Genomic DNA, 21,601 nt, shown 5'->3' on the forward strand with positions numbered 1-21,601 from the left:
GAATTAAGCGAGATAGGATCAACGAGATTCCATTGTAGTTCTTGTTAGTAACGGCAGTCTACCGGTGAAGCGTTAACGGAGCTCATGCGCCCTAACAACGAACTCACAGACAACGGGACTCACCGAGGTTTCTTGGCGAGAGATGCTGCTGCAGCGTCCTCGGAAGCGCCACCTGCTTCCATGCTGAGGCCCCAGGGTTTTGGACGTGGCCTGACGTCTGTCAGGCACCGCGAGCCATTCCCGCGATAGGAAGGGAAACGCAGCTTTCTCCTCGAGCAGGCAGGTCAGCCTGGAATAGAAGGTCGCCTCATATAGCAGGTCGAAAAAGAGAAACCCGCCGAAGCGTAACATTCGTTCTATGCTAAGATCAGGTGCAAAATGAAACGTGTCCCTCAAAAGATAGCTGGCTCTGCTCGAAGGTCACTCTACTCTCCACAAAATATGTTGTAATGTAGATTCCAATGACGACGACAGAGGTGAGAAGAGAGCGAACTGCAGTCTGCTCCCCTCTCCTGCTGTTTATAATCGTCCCTCTGCCACTGTCACATTTGTTTCGATAGATTTATTTTAATTAGCCCTAGCTTTCCTTAGCGACAATCTTAGCTCTTTAATGGCACCCAGCCCGCGTGGTCAGGCGCCTTTTTCAAAGCAGTATAAAAAGGGCAGTGTCCCGGCCGAAGAAAATTAAGATATACAATCAAGAGGAAAAAGGGGCCTTTGACAGACAAGAACACGAGAAGCGGGGCTAGTTGGCACTGCACATCTTTGCAAGCGGTCACTATGGATACAATGCATGAGAATGTAAAGGAGGAGGCAACAACAGGATTTTGTGCTATGGCCGATAGTTGTTTATTTCTGTACGTCTTTGTCCAACATGTACACTATGAGCACTTTCAAGTTGCAGAGATAGGCAAGCAGAAGCACATGTTGCTATGCCAGCTATACGAAGATAGAAGTGTCAACTAAGCAAATTACCAGAGATTCACGGGCTGAGCACCAGTGCAATGCACTCTGGTGGCTATGAGACGCAGTTATACCTGGCACCGTCTCATGCGTCCGCCATGTGTCGCCGCTAACGAGAATGACCGAACGAACACACCACATTCGCTTTAGGGGGAACTGAGGACAAACTGGAGACGGCCCCTATCGGCTTATTTTTGCGTCTACAACCCAATGATAACTGTTACTGAGAGGCTGAAAAATGGTGTACGGGTGTCGCCATCACCAGCGGTCTTAAGAACCTAGCTGCAGTGCATTGCGACTGTCTTTTACAGCGAGAGCTGTCAGGCGCCCGTTCCTGGCTTCTTACGTGTCGCCATCAGCGTAACCCGCAGGTGCGTTACTATGGATACCATGGTTACCATGGTAACTTGTGTATAGTTATCATCTCGCATGACACCACATAGGATGTGTTAAGGCCCTCATTAGTGATGTGCATCTGTTTGTGTCTCGTCGTCCGATGTCACCTCATGTCATAGCTGATCTGGATCGCAAAAGCGTACATACTGGTGGCTCTGTTTAGAACAGCCGCAGCCGATACTAAATGCTTACACAGCTATGGCTGAAGCTCGCGTTACATATTTGTAGCCATCCTGTGAATTTTTTGCTTGCACGCAGTTCCCCTGAGACCAGGCTACTTCACCATTCACTTCGAAAGTGTAATCATGGAGCACCCCTCGATCTTGACGTGACGAGCTTGAATCGTGTGGCGGGAAAGTTGAAGATCAAAATTTTTCTCAAGAAGAAAATGCATTTTTCGCAGTTGGCCAAACGTGAGGACAAGCAGAAAGACCCACAGAATCTGGCAAGGATTCTAGAGAGCCGATTGGGGGGGGGGGCACGGAGGAGAAAAGATTGCCTTGCACAAACACCGTTTTCGCCTAGGACACCACAACGGCGGCCTAGGGGCTCGAGCATCCTCCTCGTCTGTGGGCGGTGCCGATTTCCTTAACGGTATAGAAGCCTAACCCAGGCATCCTGCCCTGCATCAAAACCGGGAAAAACCTAGCAGTCACGGCATATACTACGTGTCCCGTGTCCCTCCTTTTGTCCTTGTCAGTTAGGGAATAATCACTTATTGGCGTCCAGCTGTGCCCAGCCATACGGCTACAGCGGGAAGCTGCTAATAAGTAATTACTCCTTAACTGATATCAACTTCGCTTGTGGACTTCCTCTAAAAACGTTGAATCTGTCCCCTTTTGATACTATGCCATATGACGCAAAGGGGACACTCAGGTCAAAATCGGGACAAATTGAGTTAGCCTTTATCGATGAATTACCGCATTTGTCATAAGCTAGAAAAAAGGTCAAGAAAATAAATTCAGGTACCAATGTCCCCACTGCTATCGCGAGCAGTTACGTCCAAAAAGTTCTCAAGTGACAGCAGGGTTTGAATCGAGTGTCGGGATACAAAATGTCCTTCTTGAAATTCAGTTTACTCGGAAATAAATGCATCCTTCACTGACGGATAAGCAACATAGCCAGGCAGAGCCTTATAATACATTTTTACAAAAAGAAGAAAAAGCAATGACGTAGTCCTCAGTTTCCCTTTGAAATGCGCTATAACGCTTTCACACAGGCATTAAGTGTTCTAATGTCGAGAAAACCTGAAGAGCTGGGAGCGTACATTTGGAGCTCCCTAATACACAAAAATATTGTGAATGACTGAAAAACTTTAAGCAACTTCACGCACGGCACAAACTTCATGCTCACGGAGTTACAGCTGCTTTTTTTCTTAAAAGCACGTTTATGTCATTTTTCTTTTCCTGTAATTAAACAGTGCTACATATCTAAGCAACTTCACGCACGGCACACACTTCATGCTCACGGAGTTACAGCTGCTTTTTTTTTTAAAAGCACGTTTATGTCATTTTTCTTTTCCTGTAATTAAACAGCGCTACATGTCTAGATGAATATACAGAAAGACTTTACAGGAGAGGCGCTGACATGTCTTTTTGTGTATTGGTATAGATATGTAGCACTCTTTAATTTAAAGAAAAGAAAAACAACATGCCCCGCAACGTGTTTTATTAATTTATGTAAATCTAGTATCTTCTTGATAACCGAAGTTGTTTGCAGAACAAAAACTCAGTTACACTTTATGTTCGTAAAAAATTCCGCCAAGTGAGAGACATGTTACAGCCCGGTACAACACTCCCTAGGCGCACCGGCTTTGTGATGCCCATATATTTCTTGTGTTTGAAAAGAGGTACTTTTTTTCTGGGCACGAAATGGCCTTATTCATATGTTTAGCACTAGTATCAAATGGAGCTGGCATCCTTGGAAGCCTTCGTGAAGACTGCTTCAGATGCTTCGCGAAATAGTTTATGGGGGTCTAACATTTCAAAGCCACTCAAGTTATGCGGGGCGCCGTAGAAAGGGATCCGGAGATTTCTACCACCTGGTGTTCTTTAATGTACTGACATGCGCTTTTTTTAACGTGCAACGGCCTCTAGAATTTACCCTCCATCGAAATCCCACCCCCGCAGAGGGATCAAACCGAGTCTTTCAGGTGAGCAATCGACCGCCACAACCACAAAAAGAAGTTTGAAAAGGCACTGGCAGAGACTGTGGCATGGTGCCGCAAGGAATTAGACACCTTTAGCCCAACCTGTATCATCTTACCGTTACCGGAGTACCGGAAGCCCGCTCACCGTCAGTGCGAATGCTTAGATCGCCTTGACGGCGCCAGATGGCGCCAGGTATCTAGCTGCGATATTATCAAGTGGCTATAAGTGGGCGAGTTTCTGCCGCATCAAGACAAACGAGGGCGTGTTATCTGGTGGTGGCCTCACGGTACTACGGTAACACGGTATACGGTATGCCAAAGGTGTCGTTTGTTACTCGAAACCTTTAGAAGTTACCTGAACGAAATTTTCGCTTGTCTAACAAGTGTAAAGTATATATATTTTTTTGATGAGTGTGACTGAAATGTTGCTAAAACAGGCTTACCGGTCAACGGTGAGTCCACGGAGCACTTTATGTCGAGCGGGCATACGTGCCACCCTGCCTAGCAAGGCCACCTGCTTTCGTGCTTCGGCTTCACAGACAGCGACCTTGGGGGTAATGGGGAACAAGGAGAATAGGCAATCGTCAATTAGGGATGCCCGATGGACTTGTAGCAAAAGCAAAACGTCACCAAAGGATAGCATTAAGCAAATACGCTCGCGGATTTTGAAAATTAAACCGCTTAACTGCCTTTTTTCCTAATCCGGTGAAAAACGTTGCCAATGGTTATTAGACGAGGAGAGAACTTGACCACTGTGTCGCCGTAGTCCTGGCCTAGGCTCCTAATTTTGCTAGACGCATTTTGACTATGTTTCCCACGTTTCCTTCCTCGTAAACTGCAAGTGCTTTCACTTTGAAGCAAGTAATCTGCGTTGCTGGGCGTGGCAGGCAATTCCACGCACGAAATCATGGCTACTATTTTGTTAAGCAACCAGACGTTGCTTGATTCAGCCCGAGTTGTGGGACTAAAGATTATAAGGCTGCATCGATTATCGTGACCACCTTCTACGCCTCACATTATCTATCTGATGCCCGATTGCGGCAATCACTTTACATGATAAGGTGCATTTTGAGAGTTTTCACGGAGCCTGATTTGCCCCAGCGGCCCGAACCCTGCCAAGAAAATCCATTGCAATCAATGGGACATCCAATTGGTTCCAATTGGACCCTCTAATTCGTCCCGACTGGACTTTCGAATTAGAACTAATTGGCTCCTGTTGTGTGAGCCACTGTGTTGTGAGCCACTTGACCACATGTATCCAGTTGAACCAACGAATTGAACCCATTAGGCCAGGAAGTTACTGCATCCAGGTAATATTCACAAAATAAAACTCACAATTAAGTCTCACAAAATATGTGCGAAAAATTTCTACGACACATTCTTAATGTGAAAAAGGAAAAACTGATTTGTGAGCACTGCCAACAAGGCCAACAGACACGCATACAGGATATACTATCTCAATATGCAGATCCAGAGAACAAACTGCCGGTGTCATTGGTGGTGGCCCTCTAAGCGCAGTTATTTAATTTTGACAGCAGTGGTGGTGAAGATGATGAATATACTTTAGTAGGTTCAGCTTCTAATAGTTCTTATTCTAGCACCAGATCAGTACTGCCTTGTTTATCAAGTATGCAAACATGGACACAGTGGGTGCGGTTGGCCAGACCAGTTGGATGCAATGGGTAGGACCATTTAGGCTCACCAATATTAATCCCAGTTGGTCTAACTGGTCACTCCATTTCAACCATCCATTTGGAACACCATTTTCAATTGGAACCAGTTGGAAACTGAACTGGTCCAGTTGGAACCACTTGGAAACAGATCACGTCATGTTGGAACCAGTTGGAAATAATATAACCAACCTCTATACATAGCCTTCATGGATTACGAGAAAGCATTCGACTCAGTGGAAACCTCAGCAGTCATACAGGCATTGCGTAATCAGGGGGTAGAAGAGCCTTATGTCAAAATAGTGGAAGATATATAAAGCAACTGCACAGCTACTACAGCCCTCCATTAATTCAGCAATAAAATTCTAATAAGGAAGGGCGTCGGGCGAGGAGACACGATCTCGCCAATGCTATTCACCGCCTGTTTACAGGAGGTATTCCGAGGCATGAACTGGGAACAGTTGGGAATAAGATGTAAATGGAGAATACCTAAATAATCTGCGATTCGCTAAAGACATTCCCTTGCTGAGTCACTCAGGAGGTGAGCTGCAAATCATATTCAATGAGTTAGACAGGTAGACCAGAACGCTGGGTCTAAAAATTAACATGCAGAAAACCAAGATAATGTTCAACAGTCTAGCAAAGAAAAAGCAGTTCACAATTGGCAGCGAGAGCCTGGAAGTTGTGAAGGAATACGTCTACTTAGGGCAGGTAGTGACAGTTCATCCGGATCATGAGAGGAAGATAACTAGAAGGATAAGAATGGGGTGGAGTGCATATGGCAGGTTCTCGCAGATCATGAGTGGCAGTTTACCAATTGCCATCAAGAGAAATGTGTACAACCGCTGTATCTTACTGGCACTCACCTACGGGGCAGAAACATGGAGGCTAACGAAAAGAGTTCAGCCTAAGTTAACGCAGCAAGCCATGGAAAAAAAAATGAAACGTGTAACGTTAATTGACCGGAAGCGGGCAGAGTGGGTGAGAAACAAACGTGGGTCCTAGTCGAAATCAAGAGGAAGAAATGGGCTTGGGCACGGCATGTAATGAGAAGGCAAGATAACCGATGGTCCTTATGGGTAAGGGAGAGGATTCCAAGAGGAAGTAAGCATAGCAGGGGGCGGCAGAAAGTTAGGTGGGCGGATGAGGTTAAGAAGTTTTCAGGCAAAGGGTGGATGTAGCTGGCAATGGACAGGGTTAATTGGAGAGACGTGGGAGAGGCCTTTGCCCTGCAGTGGGTATAGTAAGCCTGATGATGATGATGACGATGAAAAACAAAGTGGTCAAAATGGTTTTTTTTTACTGGGAAGGGCACCTGAATACTATTCTTACATTTTCGGTTATGACATTAGACCACGACTGCAACCTTGATTATCACACACAACTTTATATGGACTACAGCCATATTTGGAACCGCTTCCGCGTAACCAGTTATGAAAGTCTAGTTCCAACCCTAACCTTAATCACAGTCGAGAGCCTGCGCTGCATTTGAGAAAAGGAAAGGAATGAGTTCAACTGCCTCAATTTCTAGGGGGACGCCTACACTACGCTCTGAGTAAAATGAAATGGTACTAGCTGAATCTTTTAGTCATTTGTGTTACTTCGCTACTTACGGCGCAGGTCAGGGGGCCACCTACAAACTGACACAAAACCGAAATACAATGGAGAGTTCAGACCGCGATTAAGACAATACAAGTCCACCTAGTTTGCCTCATTAAAGCGGGCCTTGCAAAAATAAGCAAACATTCGTCAAAGCAGAGGTGTTGCAAAAGAGCGAAAGACGTGACATTCAACAAAATTTCCATCTGTCTGACTAAACCAGGCCCACCTGGACGAGTGGCTGCAATTCGTGGACTTAAAACTGGATGGAAGTGGGCATGCAGCTAACGGCTTGGCTCTCGGAACTCGGTTCACCCCGATTTCCACCCTCCGAACCTCGATTCCTTGGAAGCAACTCTGCCGAAGCAGCCTTCTACCCTCGGGAGCTCCGCTTCTGGAAATGGGCAAGTTTGCAGTGAAGCGTTCTAGCGAGAGACGCCGTAAAAATGGGTCTGTTATCACTATGACCATGCAGCGAAAAACTACAAAAGTTAAGTGGCACGCATGCGATGTGGTGGAACCTGGAAACGCGATTTGAAAGCGCCCACAATTCATTCCCTCCTCTTCAGCCGAAAATAGGGGTACATTATGGAATCGGGTGAGCATCGGTTGCATCGACATATGCGGTGCTATCACAAAATCCAGACTCGTTAACAGCGCGTCGCTGGAAACCACTGTACAAAGCAGACTGCACAACACATCCACGTGACTTCGAGCTGTTATCAACGCATGAAGGGGGGGGGGGGGACGCCGTGTGGAGAAAGCGAACTAACGCCACCACAGAGGCTGCTTTGGTGCCACATAACTGGGGCCCTTCATTTCCTGGTTTCCCGAAATATTAAAGGTAAAAGTTGATCGATATTGTCGAGCTCGAACTCCAATACTAATCAGGCGGTTCAGCGAAGCGTTCCAAGAAATCGGATGTATTATTATTATTATTATTATTATTATTATTCGGGTGGCTTAGTGGTTAGCGCGCTTGGCTACTGATCCGTAGTACAAGGATTCAAACCCGACCGCGGCGGCAGCGTTTTGATGATGGGGAAACACAAAGGCACCCGTGTGCTGTGCGATGCCAGTGCATGTTAAAGATCCTAAGGTGGTCGAAATTTTCTAAACCTTTCACTACGGTGTCCCTCATAGCCCGAGTCGCCTTGGGACATTAAACTCCGTAAACTGTAAAGAAATGAAAATTTAAAATTAAAATTATTAACGTCTGCGATTTCAAGTTTAGACTCGACACTCTCAGGAGCCTATATATATAGTTTGCTAGTTTCGAGGCTCTACGTCACACGGCTATAGTAAGTACGCTTCCCGGGGCACTGAGGCAGTCCAGGGTGCAGAACCCACCATGTGGAAATGGAAGCCCTTTTGTGTTCTCTACTTTGTGTTGTGGTGGTGGTCACCACGGTAGTAACCTGAACGGCTTCAAATGCACGGGTCGGTATGAGGCAATCCACTGAACTGTGGGCGTATCTTGAGGTAAACCTTCATACCGGCGGCTGCAAATGAATTAAGTGTTTCTCATTCACAGCATGGCATAAAAGCATGGTGCAAAAAGTCAGCAAAGCATGTATGCGAGATGTGAGAAATACTTTCAAGAGGCAGACGACAACATTGAGTCACCTAACTCATCTTGCAGATACTTTTTCAGAAGCAAGTCATTTCTCTTGTAGTATACGCGAGTTTCCCCCCAAAGAAACAAAGTTCTACCTCCAATATGGCACCTCTTTCTTCCTTCACTTCCTTCTTTAGCCCTTCTATTACGGCGCGGTTCAGGTGTTTGCAGAGATGCGAGACAGATACTGCAACATTTACTTTTCCCCAAAACCAATTTTAAATTCCAAATTTTCAGTTTCTTTACAGTTTACAGGGTTTAACATTCCAAAGCGACTCAGGCTATGATGCACGCCGTGGAGTAGGGCTCCGGAATTTTGACGACCTGTTCTTTAACGTGCACTGACATCGCACAATACACGGACCTCTAGAATTTTGGCTCCCTTGAAATTCGACTGCCCCGGCAGGAATCTAACCTGTGTCTTTCAGGACCGCAGCCTAGTGCCATAACCACTGAGCCACCACGGCGATAATTCCATTCAAAGAATAACAATTCGTGCTGACGCTCGTGCTGTATATGCTTCGCCGCCATCGTACTGCGCCAGATGCAAGTGTCGACCGCCACAACCACATACACTACCGCCAGGACTGACTCCTGCACATAAGACACGCAAAGAAAACCAACTGGCGCAATGGGCATGGCCCCAAGATAATATGGGTGTAAGAAAAAGAAAGGGAGACTCTTTAAAATATTTAATCTTGCCAGCATAACAGTGGCGAAGTCACCCCAGACAGCGCTATTCATAATAGCAGGGCGTAGAGCCTTCTGAAACAAGATTAACTTTACCAATAGACAAATTAATGATGTTCTTCCTTAACTTAAGCTAAACACTTTTCATTAGCCTCCACGTTTCTGCCCAGTTGGTGAGTATCCGTAAGATGCAGCTGCTGTACACTTCTGTTGTACCTTCTATGAACGAACTAATTAAAGGGTGTACCATTTTTCAAATGAAACACGTGACCTTCCAAGTCTTTTGAAAGGAAGCCGGACTTGGCAACAGCCCAGCGTCTCTTGTGCTTATAATCCCTGGTTAAGGCAGGCACCTTTAGAAAGCAGGTGGCAATGAACTGTCGCCAACATTTTGAGAGCAAAATTTGTTTACACAAACAATTCTTACCCATCCAATCAACACCTAACGTATCCGGCATAATGCAGCAATGGAGGTCCAAATAAGGTTACACAAGGCGATGATCATGAATGTGCACTGGCAGGCTAATACGGGACTAGATTAATGAGTCAGCATTGCAACCGTCCCTTGGGCAAAATTTGTTCGCCTGGAAATTTGCGACGCAGCAGCCGCTCCCCAAGAAGCCTCCACACATAACCACTGTCTACTTTCGCCCTTCACCATCAGCACCATCGAGAAGCCTCAACTTACCGTCAAACAAACCAGCCCCACCTTCCAGAAGGCTTCCATCCACTACATACCCATCTTCACTTTCCATCCACCTTCAGCGTTCCGTAGGCACTACCTGCCACCAACGAACCCATCTGGCTTCTATCCACTACATTCTCATCTTCGCCCTCCATCCACCTTCACCATTCCGTAGGCGCTACCTGCCACCAACCAACCCATCTGGCTTCCATCCACTACGTACCCATCTTTTTCCACTATCCACCTTCACCGTCCCATAAGCGCCACCTGCTACCAATAAACCCATCTGGCTTCCATCCACTACATTCTCATCTTTTTCCTCTATTCACCTTCACCATCCCGTAGGCACCACCTGTCACCAACGAACTCATCTGGCTTCCATCCACTACATTCCGATCGTTGCCCTCCATCCACCTTCACCGTTCAGTAGGTGCCACCTGCCACCAACCAACCCATCTGGCTTCCATCCAATACATACCCATCTTTGCCCTCCATCCACCTTCACTGTTCCGTAGGCGCCACCTGTCACCAACGAACTCATCAGGTTTCCATCCACTACATTCCGATCGTTGCCCTCCATCCACCTTCACCGTTCAGTAGGTGCCACCTGCCACCAACCAACCCATCTGGCTTCCATCCACTACATACCCATCTTTGCCCTCCATCCACCTTCACCTTTCCGTGGGCGCCACCTCTCACACACGAACTGATCTGGCATCCATCCACTACATTCTGATCATTGCCGTTCATCCACCTTCACCATTCTGTAGGCGCCACCTGCCACCAACCAACCCATCTGGCTTCCATCCACTACATACCCATCTTTGCCCTCCATCCACCTTCACCATTAAGCAGGTGCTATCTGCAAACAACCAACCCATCTGCACACTCCAAAATACCCTACACCATCAACCATCCACTCATTTTTACACTGCAGAGGTCTGAACTGATGAGAAGCAAATGCAGCACTGGAATGAAAAAGCGACGGTGCAAAACAATTTAAAGACGCAGTGAGAAGGCGATCACTGCAGAAATGAAAGACTCAACCAATGCTGCTGACGCTGATTTCTTTATCGCATCACACGCTCTATGATCGCCTGCACATTTTTTGCCTTTTGCCGCTGTAAACGTTTGGACGAGATTATTACGAGTTCTAGACCACCATATCTAATTGTCTAAAGCATTTTTTAATGCAAAAGCATTATATGGCTATGTTGCATCAGCAAAATCTCCACACGATTGTGTAGTCTCATAAAGATAAATCTGAAAAACTTTGATTGTGATAGATAGTGAGTGGGGAAATTTTGCTCTGGGAAAAAATTTGGTTTATGAATTGTAATTAAATGCAAAATTACACTGACATCACAACAGCCCTGTGTTTCGTGCCAGCAAAACTTTATCTGCACTACTACGTCGTTCAGTGAAGAAAAATGGGCAAAACATTGCTTGCTTTAGATAGTGCGCGATGAGATCTTGCTGCGAAAAAAAGTTGGCCGACGAATTGTGTTTATTTAATTAAACGCAAAAATTGCACTTGGACGTCACAATAGCGACGGACGTGGACATAGCACCTGGATGTAAAAATAGCCACGTACATCGACATAGCACCTGGAAGTCAAAACTAATACAAAAATGAATATAAAAATAAATAGAACGCGTACTGACTTCGTGCAAAAAAAAAAAAGCCGCGTTCTAGGAAGTTCCATGCATTCGCATTCTTCCACGTAAGCAGACCTAAGTGCCCTGCTAATTTTTTCTGCACAGGAGTCGAATTCAAACTCTGACATCGGAAATTTCTTCCAGTTTTGAGGATTTTGAATTCACACCACTCGTCAGCCAAGGCGTCTTGTCGAATAAAGCCGCAGTTCGGATTAAGACAGTTTGAAATAATGGCACTGCACTACAGTAAGTCAACTGCTGGCAAACTAGTGGCGTTTTGACAGCTGAATCGACGAACAAAGAACCGACGACTACCGGAACAAACCGAGAATCCCGACCGGGAGAATTGGGCTGGGGCACCTGCTTCCACAATGCGGCCGCAGCCTCTCAACCTCTAATCCTTCAGTGCTTTGAAAGAATGGGCGCGAGTAGACGCAGAGAAGAAATCAAGCAGGTGTCGCAAGCTCTGGCAAGGAAGCTTCGGGAGAAACTTTGACAAAGCCCGGGGCAAACAAGGAAGTTCGGTGGTAGGAATCGATTAGTGGAAGGAAACATTAAACAAGACCGCACGAAAACAACACAGAACGAACGCCAACAACACCAAGCAGGCGTCTACAAGATGCAGCGCAGGGGTGAGATTATGCTTATATCATTGGATGCTTGTAAACGCTGGCAGAAAAGTTAACACGCAGGTACAGGGTTGGTCTAAAGTTTCCAGGCCACAGGGTCTGCGTTTAGTGGTGTAGTCTGGCAGTTACGACACCCCCTAAGCTCAAGATATCTGTAGAGAGTAGAAGAAGTATCGTTCTAATCTGTGAGGACCTTGATAACTTTATCGGCATCTTAAGTACCAGGTTATACCGATGAAAAAAGACCCTGTACTTGGGAACTTTTCATCGACCCTGTACATTTGTGCTATGCTAAGTTTTATGGCACCTAAATGACTCAGCAAAGTGCACATTATGTTGTATATTGTTAAAGGCATATCTCTGAATTTATCGATGAATACACCTGTTTCCATGCGATAACGATGCCACTGCCTTATTTTGTTATGCAACTTCCAGTGAAATCATGAGCCTTTATTTTCTCCTGCCATCTGTATTTGTTCAGTTCATTGCCTCGTTTTTAATGGTGCACGCAAATAAGGATACAATGGTATATCAAGTTGAATTGACACTAAGTCGATGATTGTGTTGCGCAAGGCCAAGGCGGCAGCATGAAGCTCTGTCAAGCTAAGACAGAATATCCTCTATGAGAGATTCTTTCTGATGCCTCTTTTATCATGCACTTCGTACCTGATGCGAATAAATTCCAACTGAATTCAATAACTGAACGTGAAATATCCACAATTTCACTTTACTCTTCCAGCAAGGTGCTACTGCCAAAGCATCAGTTCGCTTAAAATGTAGTTCGAATTAAGCAAGTTAGCATCAACAAGATTCCATCGTAGTACTTGTTAATAATGGCACTCTACCGGTGAAGCGTTAACTGAGCTCATGCGCCCTAACGACTAACTCACAGACACCGGGACTCACTAGGTCTGTCGGTGAGAGATGCTGCTGCAGAGTCCTTGGAAGCGCCACCTGCTTCCATGCTGAGGCCCCAGGGTTTCGGACGTGGCCTGACATCCGTCAGGCGCCGCGAGCCATTCCCGTGATAGGAAGGGAAACGCAGCTTTCTCCTCGAGCAGGCAGGCCAGCCTGGAATAGAAGGTCGCCTCATATAGCAGGTCGAAAAAGAGAAACCCGTCGAAGCGTAACATTCGTTCTATGCTAAGATCAGGCGCAAAACGAAACGTGTCCCTCAAAAGATAGCTGGCTCTGCTCGACTCACTAGGTCTGTCGGTGAGAGATGCTGCCGCAGCGTCCTCAGAAGCGCCACCTGCTTCCATGCTGAGGCCCCAGGATTTCGGACGTGGCCTGACGTCCGTCAGGCACCGCGAGCCATTCCCGCGATAGGAAGGGAAACGCAGCTGTCTCCTCGAGCAGAGAGGCCAGCCTGGAATAGAAGGTCGCCTCATATAGCAGGTCGAAAAAGAGAAACCCGCCGAAGCGTAACATTAATTCTATGCTAAGATCAGGCGCAAAATGAAACGTGTCCCTCAAAAGATAGCTGGCTCTGCTCGACTCACTAGGTCTGTTGGTGAGAGATGCTGCTGCAGCGTCCTCGGAAGCACCACCTGCTTCCACGCTGAGGCCTCAGGGTTTCGGACGTGGCCTGACGTCCGTCAGGCACCGGGAGCCATTCCCGCAATAGGAAGGGAAACGCAGCTGTCTCCTCGAGCAGAGAGGCCAGCCTGGAATAGAAGGTCGCCTCATATAGCAGGTCGAAAAAGAGAAACCCGCCGAAGCGTAACATTCGTTCTATGCTAAGATCAGGCGCAAAATGAAACGTGTCCCTCAAAAGATAGCTGGCTCTGCTAGACTCACTAGGTCTGTCAGTGAGAGATGCTGCAGCAGCGTCCTCGGAAGCGCCACCTGCTTCCATGCTGAGGCCCCAGGGTTTTGGACGTGGCCTGACGTCCGTCAGGCGCCGCGAGTCATTCCCGCAATAGGAAGGGAAACGCAGCTGTCTCCTCGAGCAGAGAGGCCAGCCTGGAATAGAAGGTCGCCTCATATAGCAGGTCGAAAAAGAGAAACCCGCCGAAGCGTAACATTCGTTCTATGCTAAGATCAGGCGCAAAATGAAACGTGTCCCTCAAAAGATAGCTGGCTCTGCTCGAAGGTCACTCTACTCTCCACGAAATATGTTGTAATGTAGATTCCAGTGACGACGACAGAGGTGAGAAGAGAGCGAACTGCAGTTTGCTCCCCTCTCCTGCTGTTTATAATTGTCCGTCTGCCACTGTCACATAATTTTTTCGATTGCTTATTTTTAATTAGCCCTAGCTATCCTTAGCGACAACCTGAGCTCTTTAATGGCACCCAGCCCGCGTGGACAGGTGCCTTTTTCAAAGCAGTATAAAAATGGCAATGTCCCTACTGGAGAAGGATATCCCCTTCAAAGGGAAAAGGGGCCTTTGAGAGAGGCACCCTGATGACAGGCAAGAACGCGAGAAGCGAGGCTAGTTGGCATTGCACTTCTTTGCAAGTGGTCACTGTAGAGACAATGCATGAGGATGTAAAGGAGGATGCAACAACAGGATTGTTGTGCTATGGCCGCTAGTTGTGTTTTCCGTACGTCGCCGTCCAACATGTACACTATGAGCGCTTTCATGGTGCAGAGATAGGCAAGCTGCAGCACAAGTTGCAATGCCACTATACGGAGATAGCAGTGTCAACTAAGTAAATTAGCAGAGATTCACGGGCTGAGCACCAGTGTATTGCACTCTGGTGGCCATGAGACGCAGTTATACCTGGCGCTGTCTCATGCGTCCGCCGTGTGTTGCCGCTAACGAGAACGACCGAACGAACACACCACGTCACACCACGTTCACTTTATAGGGAACTGAGGACAAACTGAAGATGGCCCCTATCAGTTTATTTATGTGTCTAAAAGCCAAAGACTACCCCTATCAGTTTATTTATGTGTCTAAAAGCCAAAGACTACTTTCACTGAGAGGCTGAAAAATAATGTACGGGTGTTGCCATCACCGGCAGTCTTAGCAAGCTAATTGCAGTGCGTTGAGACCGTCTTTTACAGCGATAGCTGTCAGTCACTCGCCCCTGAATTCTTGAGCGTCACCGTCGTCGTCATTGCCGAAGGCGTAACCCGCGGGTGCGTTACTGTGGATACCATGGTTACCATGGTAACTCATGTATAGTTATCCCGCATGACACCACATAGGATGCGTTAAGGCCCTCATTAATGATGTGCATCTGTTTGTGTATCGTCGTCCGATCTCAGCTTATGACACGGCCAACCTGGATCGCAAAAGACTACAGGTGGCTCTGTTTGGAACAGCCGCAGCCAAAACTAAATGCTTACACAGCTATCGCTAAATCTCGCGCTACATAGTAGTAGCCATCCTATGAATTTTTTGCTTTTGCGCAGATCCTCTGAGACAAAATACTTCACCATTCACTTTGAAACTAAAATCACAGACTACCTCTCAATCTTGACGTGACGAGCTTGAATCATATGGCGGGAAAGTTTAAAATCAAAATTTTTCTCAAGAAGAAAATGCATTTTACGTGGCTGGCCAAACATGAGCACAAGGAGAAAAATCCGCAGAATCTGGAAAGGATTCTAGAGAGTCGTTTGGGGGGGGGGAGGGGGGGTCGACAGAGCACAGAGGAGAAAAGATCGGCCGGCACTAACGCCGTTTTCGCCTAGGACACCACAATGGTGGCCTAGCGGCTCGAGAATCCTCCTCGTTTGTGGGAGCTGGTACCAATTTCCCAACAGTATACAAGCCTAACCCAGGCATCCTGCCCTGCATCACTGGTGTTAAATGCTTGGGAGAATTAGGTCATCGAACACAAAATCGAGAACGGAAAAGCATTTAATGTGGCTCTATTTTGCAGCTGCCCTCACCACAATAAACCATCCTCATTACCCCAGGAACAAAAATAAAACTGCAAAAACCTAGCAGTCAGGGTATAACTACTTCTCTCACGTCCTTCCTTTTGTCCTTGTCAGTTAGGAAGTAATCACTTATTGGCGCCCACCTGTGCCCAGCCGTACGGCTACAGCGGGAAGCTGCTAATAAGTAATTACTCCTTAACTGATATCAACTCCGCTTGTGGACTTCCTCTAAAAATGTTGAATCTGTCCCCTTTGACACTATGGCATATGACGCAAAGGGGACACTCGGGTCAAAATCGGGACAAATCGAGGTTAGTCTTTACCAATGAATTATCATATTTGTCATAAGCTGGAACAAAGGCCAAGAAAATAAATTCAGGTGCCGATGTCCCCCACTGCTTTCGCGAGAAAACAGTGAGGTCAAAAAAGTTCTTTGATCAAAAAAGATCCCTGAGGCGAGGGTTCAACTCCATCCTCTGTAAGTCAGAGATTACACAGTTCATCCCGCTCGTGACATCAGTGATAGAATCTAGTGTCGGGATGAAAAATGTCTTTTTTGACATCAAATTTACTCGGAAATAAATGTGTATATCACTGACAGATAAACAACATAGCCACATAGGGCCTTATAATACATTTTTACAAAAAGAACAAAAAAATCAATAGCGTAGTTTCCCTTTGAAATGTGGTAGAACGCTTTCATACAGGCATTATGTGTTCTAATATCGAGAATACCTGAAGAGCTGGGAGCGTACATTTTGAGCTCCCTAATTTACGAAAATATTGTGAATGGCTCAAAAACTTCAAGCAGCTTCACGCACGGCACGCACTTGATGCTAACGGAGTTACCGCCGCTATTTTTTTAAAAAAAGCACGTCTATGTCATTTATATTTTCCTGAAATTAAACAGCGCTTCATATCTACACAAATGCACAGAAACACATTACAGGAGAGGAGCTGACTCCTACTTGGAGTCAGCGCCCGTCCTGTCATGTCTTTCTGTGTATTCGTCTAGTTATGTAGCAATGCTTAATTTCAAGAAAAGAAAAACGCATCATCAATTAGCCTGGCAACGTGTTTCATTAAACATTTATGTCAAATCAATTATCTTCTTGATATTCGAAGCTGTTTCCAGAACGAAAACTCAGCTACACTATATGTTGGTAAAACATTCCACCAAATGAGAGACATGTTACAGCGCGATACAGCACTCCATAGGCGCATCGGCTTCGTGACGCCTATATATTTTTCGTGTCTGAAAAGGTACTTTTTTCTGGGCACGAAATGGCCTTATACTTCTGTGTAGCAGGAGTATCAAAGGTAGCTGGCATCCCTGGAAGCCTTCGTGAAGACAGCTCCAGATGCTTCGCGAAAAGGTTTATGGAGGTTTAATGTCCCAAAGCCACTCAGGCTATGAGGAATGCCATAGGAAGGGATCCGAAGATTTCTACCCACTGAGGTTCTTTAATGTACTAATATGCACTTTCAATAACGTTCACTAAACTCTAGAAATTTCTCCTCGATCGAAATCACACCACCACAGCCAGGATCGAACCCGCGCCTTTCGGGTCAGCAATCGACCGCCATATCTACAAAATGAAGTTTGAAAAGGTGCTTCCAGAGATGGTGGCACGGTGCCCCAAGGGATTAGACACCTTTAGCACACCGTGTATCGTCCTACCGTTACCGGAGCACCGGAAGCCCGCGTGCAGTCAGTTCGCATGCTCAGATCACCTTGACGGCGCCACATGGCGTCAGGTACCCAGATGTGCTACATTTTAAAAGGGCTTTAAGTTGTCGAGTGTCTTTCGCATCAGGACAAACGAGGGCGCTTTCCCTGGTGGCGTCCTGACGGTACTCCGGTAATGGTACACGATATGCTAAATGCGTCAAATGTTGCCCGAAACCTTTGGAAGTTACCTGAACGAAATTTTCACTCGTATAACAAGTTTAAAGTATACATATTCTTTTGATGAGTGTGGCTGAAATTTTGCTAAAACAGGCTTATCAGTCTACGGTGAGTCCATGGAACATTTTATGCAGAGCGGGCATGCGTGCCACCCTGCTTAGCAGGGCCACCTGCTTTCGTACTCCAGCTCCACAGGCATCGCGACCTTGGCAGGTAATGGAGAACAAGGAGAATAGGCAATCGCCAATTAGCGATGCCCGATGGACTTGTAGCAAAAGCATAACATCACCAAAACCGAGTATTAAACAAATGCGCTCACGTATTTTGAAAGTTAAGCTGCTAAACTGCCTTTTTTCTTAATCTGGCGAAAAATTTTGCCAACGGTTATAAGACGAGGAGAGAACTTGACCACTGTCTTCGTAGTCCTTGCTTAGGCTCATGTTTTTGCTAGACACATTTTGACTATGTTCCGCACATTTCCTTCCTCGTAAAGTGCAAGCGCTCCCACTTTGAAGCAAGTAATCTAGAGTGCCGGACGTGACAATTAAGTCGTCGAACACAACCTCGATAACTGAAAAGCATTTAACGCGGTGCAATTTTACAGCTGCCCTCTTGCCAATAAACCATCCTCGTTACCCCAGGAACAAAAAAAAAAACAAACAAAAAGCGGTAAAAACCTAACAGTCAGTGTAGATACTACTTGTCCGGTGTCCCTCCTTTTGTCCTTGTCAGTTAGGGAGTAATCACTTATTGGCGTCCAGGTGAACCCAGCCATACGGCTGCAGCAAAAGTGTGCTAAAAAGTAATTACTCCTTAATTTTGTCAGCTCCGCTTATGTACTTCCTCTAAAAACGTTGAATTTATACCCTTTTGCACTACGCCACATGAGGCAAAGGGGACACTCGGGAGAAAATCGGGACAAATTAAAGTTAGACTTTATCGATGGAATGCACGTTGGTCATATGCTAGAACAAAGGTCAATAAAATACATTCACGTACCGATGCACCCACTGCTTTCATGAGCAAACAGTGGTGACATGAAGAGAAAGTTCTTTTCAGGCAGATAACTGAGGCGAGGCACCAGCGCCATCATTTCTCAGACGGGGATCACGCAGTTCATTTTGCTCGTGAGGAGTTTGTATCGAGTGCCGGGATGAAAAATGTGCTTTTTGAAATCCAGTTTATTAGGAAATAAATTCCTCTTTCACTGACGGATAAACATAACCAGGCAGAGTCTCATAATACATTTTTACAAAAGGAAGAAAAAATCAATGGTGTGTCATCAGTTTAATTTTTAAATGCGCTATAACTCTTTCACACAGGCACTATGCGTTCTAATATCGAAAAAATTTGAAAAGTTTGGAACGTACATTTGGTGCTCCCTATTTCATAAAAATATTGTGAATGGCTCAAGAACTTCAAGCAACTTCACGCACGGCACACACTATCAAGCTTACGGAGTTACAGCTGCTTAAAAAAAGCACATTTATGTCATTTTTCTTTTCTTGAAATTAAACAGCGCTACCTAATTGGATGATTACACAGGAAGACATAAGAAGACGGGCGCTGACTCCAACTAGGAGTCTACGCCCGTCCTGTTATGTGTTTCAAGAATAGAAAAGTTAATCACCAACTTAGCCCCGCAACGTGTTTTATTAAACATTTATGTCAAATTAATTATTTTCTTGACCATCTGAAGCTGTTTCCGTACGAAAATTCAGGTGCACTATAGTCTGGCGGAACATGTTACAGCGAGAGACAGTACTTCCAGGCACACAGGATAGCTTCACAACGACCATCTATTTCTTGTGTTTGAACTTTTTTCTGGGCACTAAATCGCCATTTCCTTCTGTCTAGCAGGACTATCAAATGTAGCTGGCATCACTGGAAGCCTTCGTGAAGACAGCTCCAGACACTTTGCAAATGGATTATGGGGGTTAAACGTCCCAAAGCAGCTCAGACACTGAGAAACGCCGTAGGAAGGCCTCCGGAAATTTCTACTGCCCGGGGTTCTTTAATGTGCACTGACATGCACTTTCTTTAACGAGCACTGGCCACTAGAATTTCCCCTCCATCGACATCCCACCACCGCAGCTGGGATAGAACTCCCGTTTTTCGGGTAAGCAATCGACCGCCATAACCACAAAAAGAAGTTTGAAAAGGCGCTTGCAGAGATGGGGGCATGGTGCCACAAGAGGATCAGACACCTTTAGCACACCGTGTGTCGTCGTACCATTACCGGAGTACCGGAAGCCCGTGCGCCGCCAGACCACATGCTCAGATCGCTTGACTGCCCCAGATGGCACAGGTACCCTGTTGCGCGAGTGTCTGCCGCATTGGGACCAATCAGGGCATGTTCCATGGTGGCGGCCTGACAGTACTCCGGTAACGGTTACACAGTATACTAATAGTGTCGATTCTTACCCGAAACCCTTAGAAGTTACCCGAACGAAAATTTTTCTTGTGAAGCAAGTTTCAAAGCATATATTTTTATGATTAGTGTGACTGAAACGTTGCTAAAACAGGCTTACCAGTCTAAGTGGCAACAGTGACTCCACGGAACACTTTATGCTGAGCGGGCATGCGTGCCACCCTGTCTAGCGGGACACTGCTTCCATGCTCCGGATTCACAGGCACCGCTTCCTTGGGGGATAATGAGGAATAAGGAGAAAAGGTAATCGTGAATTAGGGACGCCCGATGGACTTGTAGCAAAAGCATAATGTCACCAAAGGACAGCATTAATCAAATGCGCTCGCAGATTTTGAAAATCAAGCCACTGATCCGCATATTTTTCTAATCTGGCGAAAAATTTTGCCAACGGTAATAAGACGAGGAGAGAACACGACCACTGTATCTCCGTAGTCCTGGTCTAGGCTCCTATTTTTGCTAGACACGTTCTGACTATGTTCCGCCCATTTCCTTCCTCGTAAACTGCAAGTGCTCCCACTTTGAAGCGAGTAATCTGCGATGCCGGGCGTGGCAGGCAATCCTACGCACAAAATCACAGTTACTATTCTGTTGAGCAACCAGACGTTGCTTGATTATAAGGCTGCATCGATTATCATGACCACCCTCTCCGTTTCACATGATCCAGCTGATGCACGATTGCTGCAATCGCTTTACATGATATGGTGCATTCTTGGAATTTTCGCGGAGCCTGATTTGGCCTTGTGGCCCGAACCCAGTCAAGAAAAGCCATTGGAATCAATTCGAAATTCCAACTGGTTCCAATTGAACCTTCCAATTCGTCCCCATTGGACTTTCCAATTGGAAGTCCTTTTAGCCACCCGACTAAATGCACCCAGCTGTACCAATCAATTGAACCCATTAGGCCAGGAAATTACTGCATCCAGGTAATATTAACAAAATAAACCTCACAATTAAGTCTCTCAAAATATGTGACAAATATTTCTACAACATATTCTTAATGTGAAAAAGGAAAAACTGATTTGTGAGGACGGCAGGGAGACACTGTCTGGTGCCAATCAACATTTATACTGCGGACTTAATTTAAATTCCGCATATTTTTGTGGAAATCAAGGCCAACAGATGCTCATACAGCAAATATTAGCTCAATATGCACATCCACAGAACACACTTCTGCTGGTGCCAATGGCGGTTGCCCACTAAGCGCAGTTATTTCATTTAGACCGCAGTGGTGTTGGGGATGATTAATACACTTTGTAGGTAAAGCTGCTAATAGCTCTTATTATTAGCACCAGATTAGCTCTGTCTTGTTTATCAAGTATGCAAACAATGATATGAATACAGTGGCTGCAGATGGGGCAGACCAAT

The 21,601-nt window shown here is 46.0% G+C and overlaps 1 long non-coding RNA gene across 1 annotated transcript in view; it reads right to left on the minus strand.

The window, feature by feature from the left end:
- The window catches only part of LOC144110340 (uncharacterized), a 57,182-nt gene that overhangs the window by 21,914 nt on the left and 13,667 nt on the right, over positions 1–21,601 (minus strand). Inside the window, exons 6-7 of the long non-coding RNA XR_013309811.1 lie at positions 20,337–20,448; positions 124–289 (exon numbers count right to left, since the gene is read on the minus strand). This is a non-coding gene — a long non-coding RNA (uncharacterized LOC144110340). The remainder of the gene's footprint in view (positions 1–123; positions 290–20,336; positions 20,449–21,601) is intronic.

Source organism: Amblyomma americanum, chromosome 11, assembly GCF_052857255.1.
Source record: "Amblyomma americanum isolate KBUSLIRL-KWMA chromosome 11, ASM5285725v1, whole genome shotgun sequence".
Classification (NCBI taxonomy): Eukaryota; Metazoa; Arthropoda; class Arachnida; order Ixodida; family Ixodidae; genus Amblyomma; species Amblyomma americanum.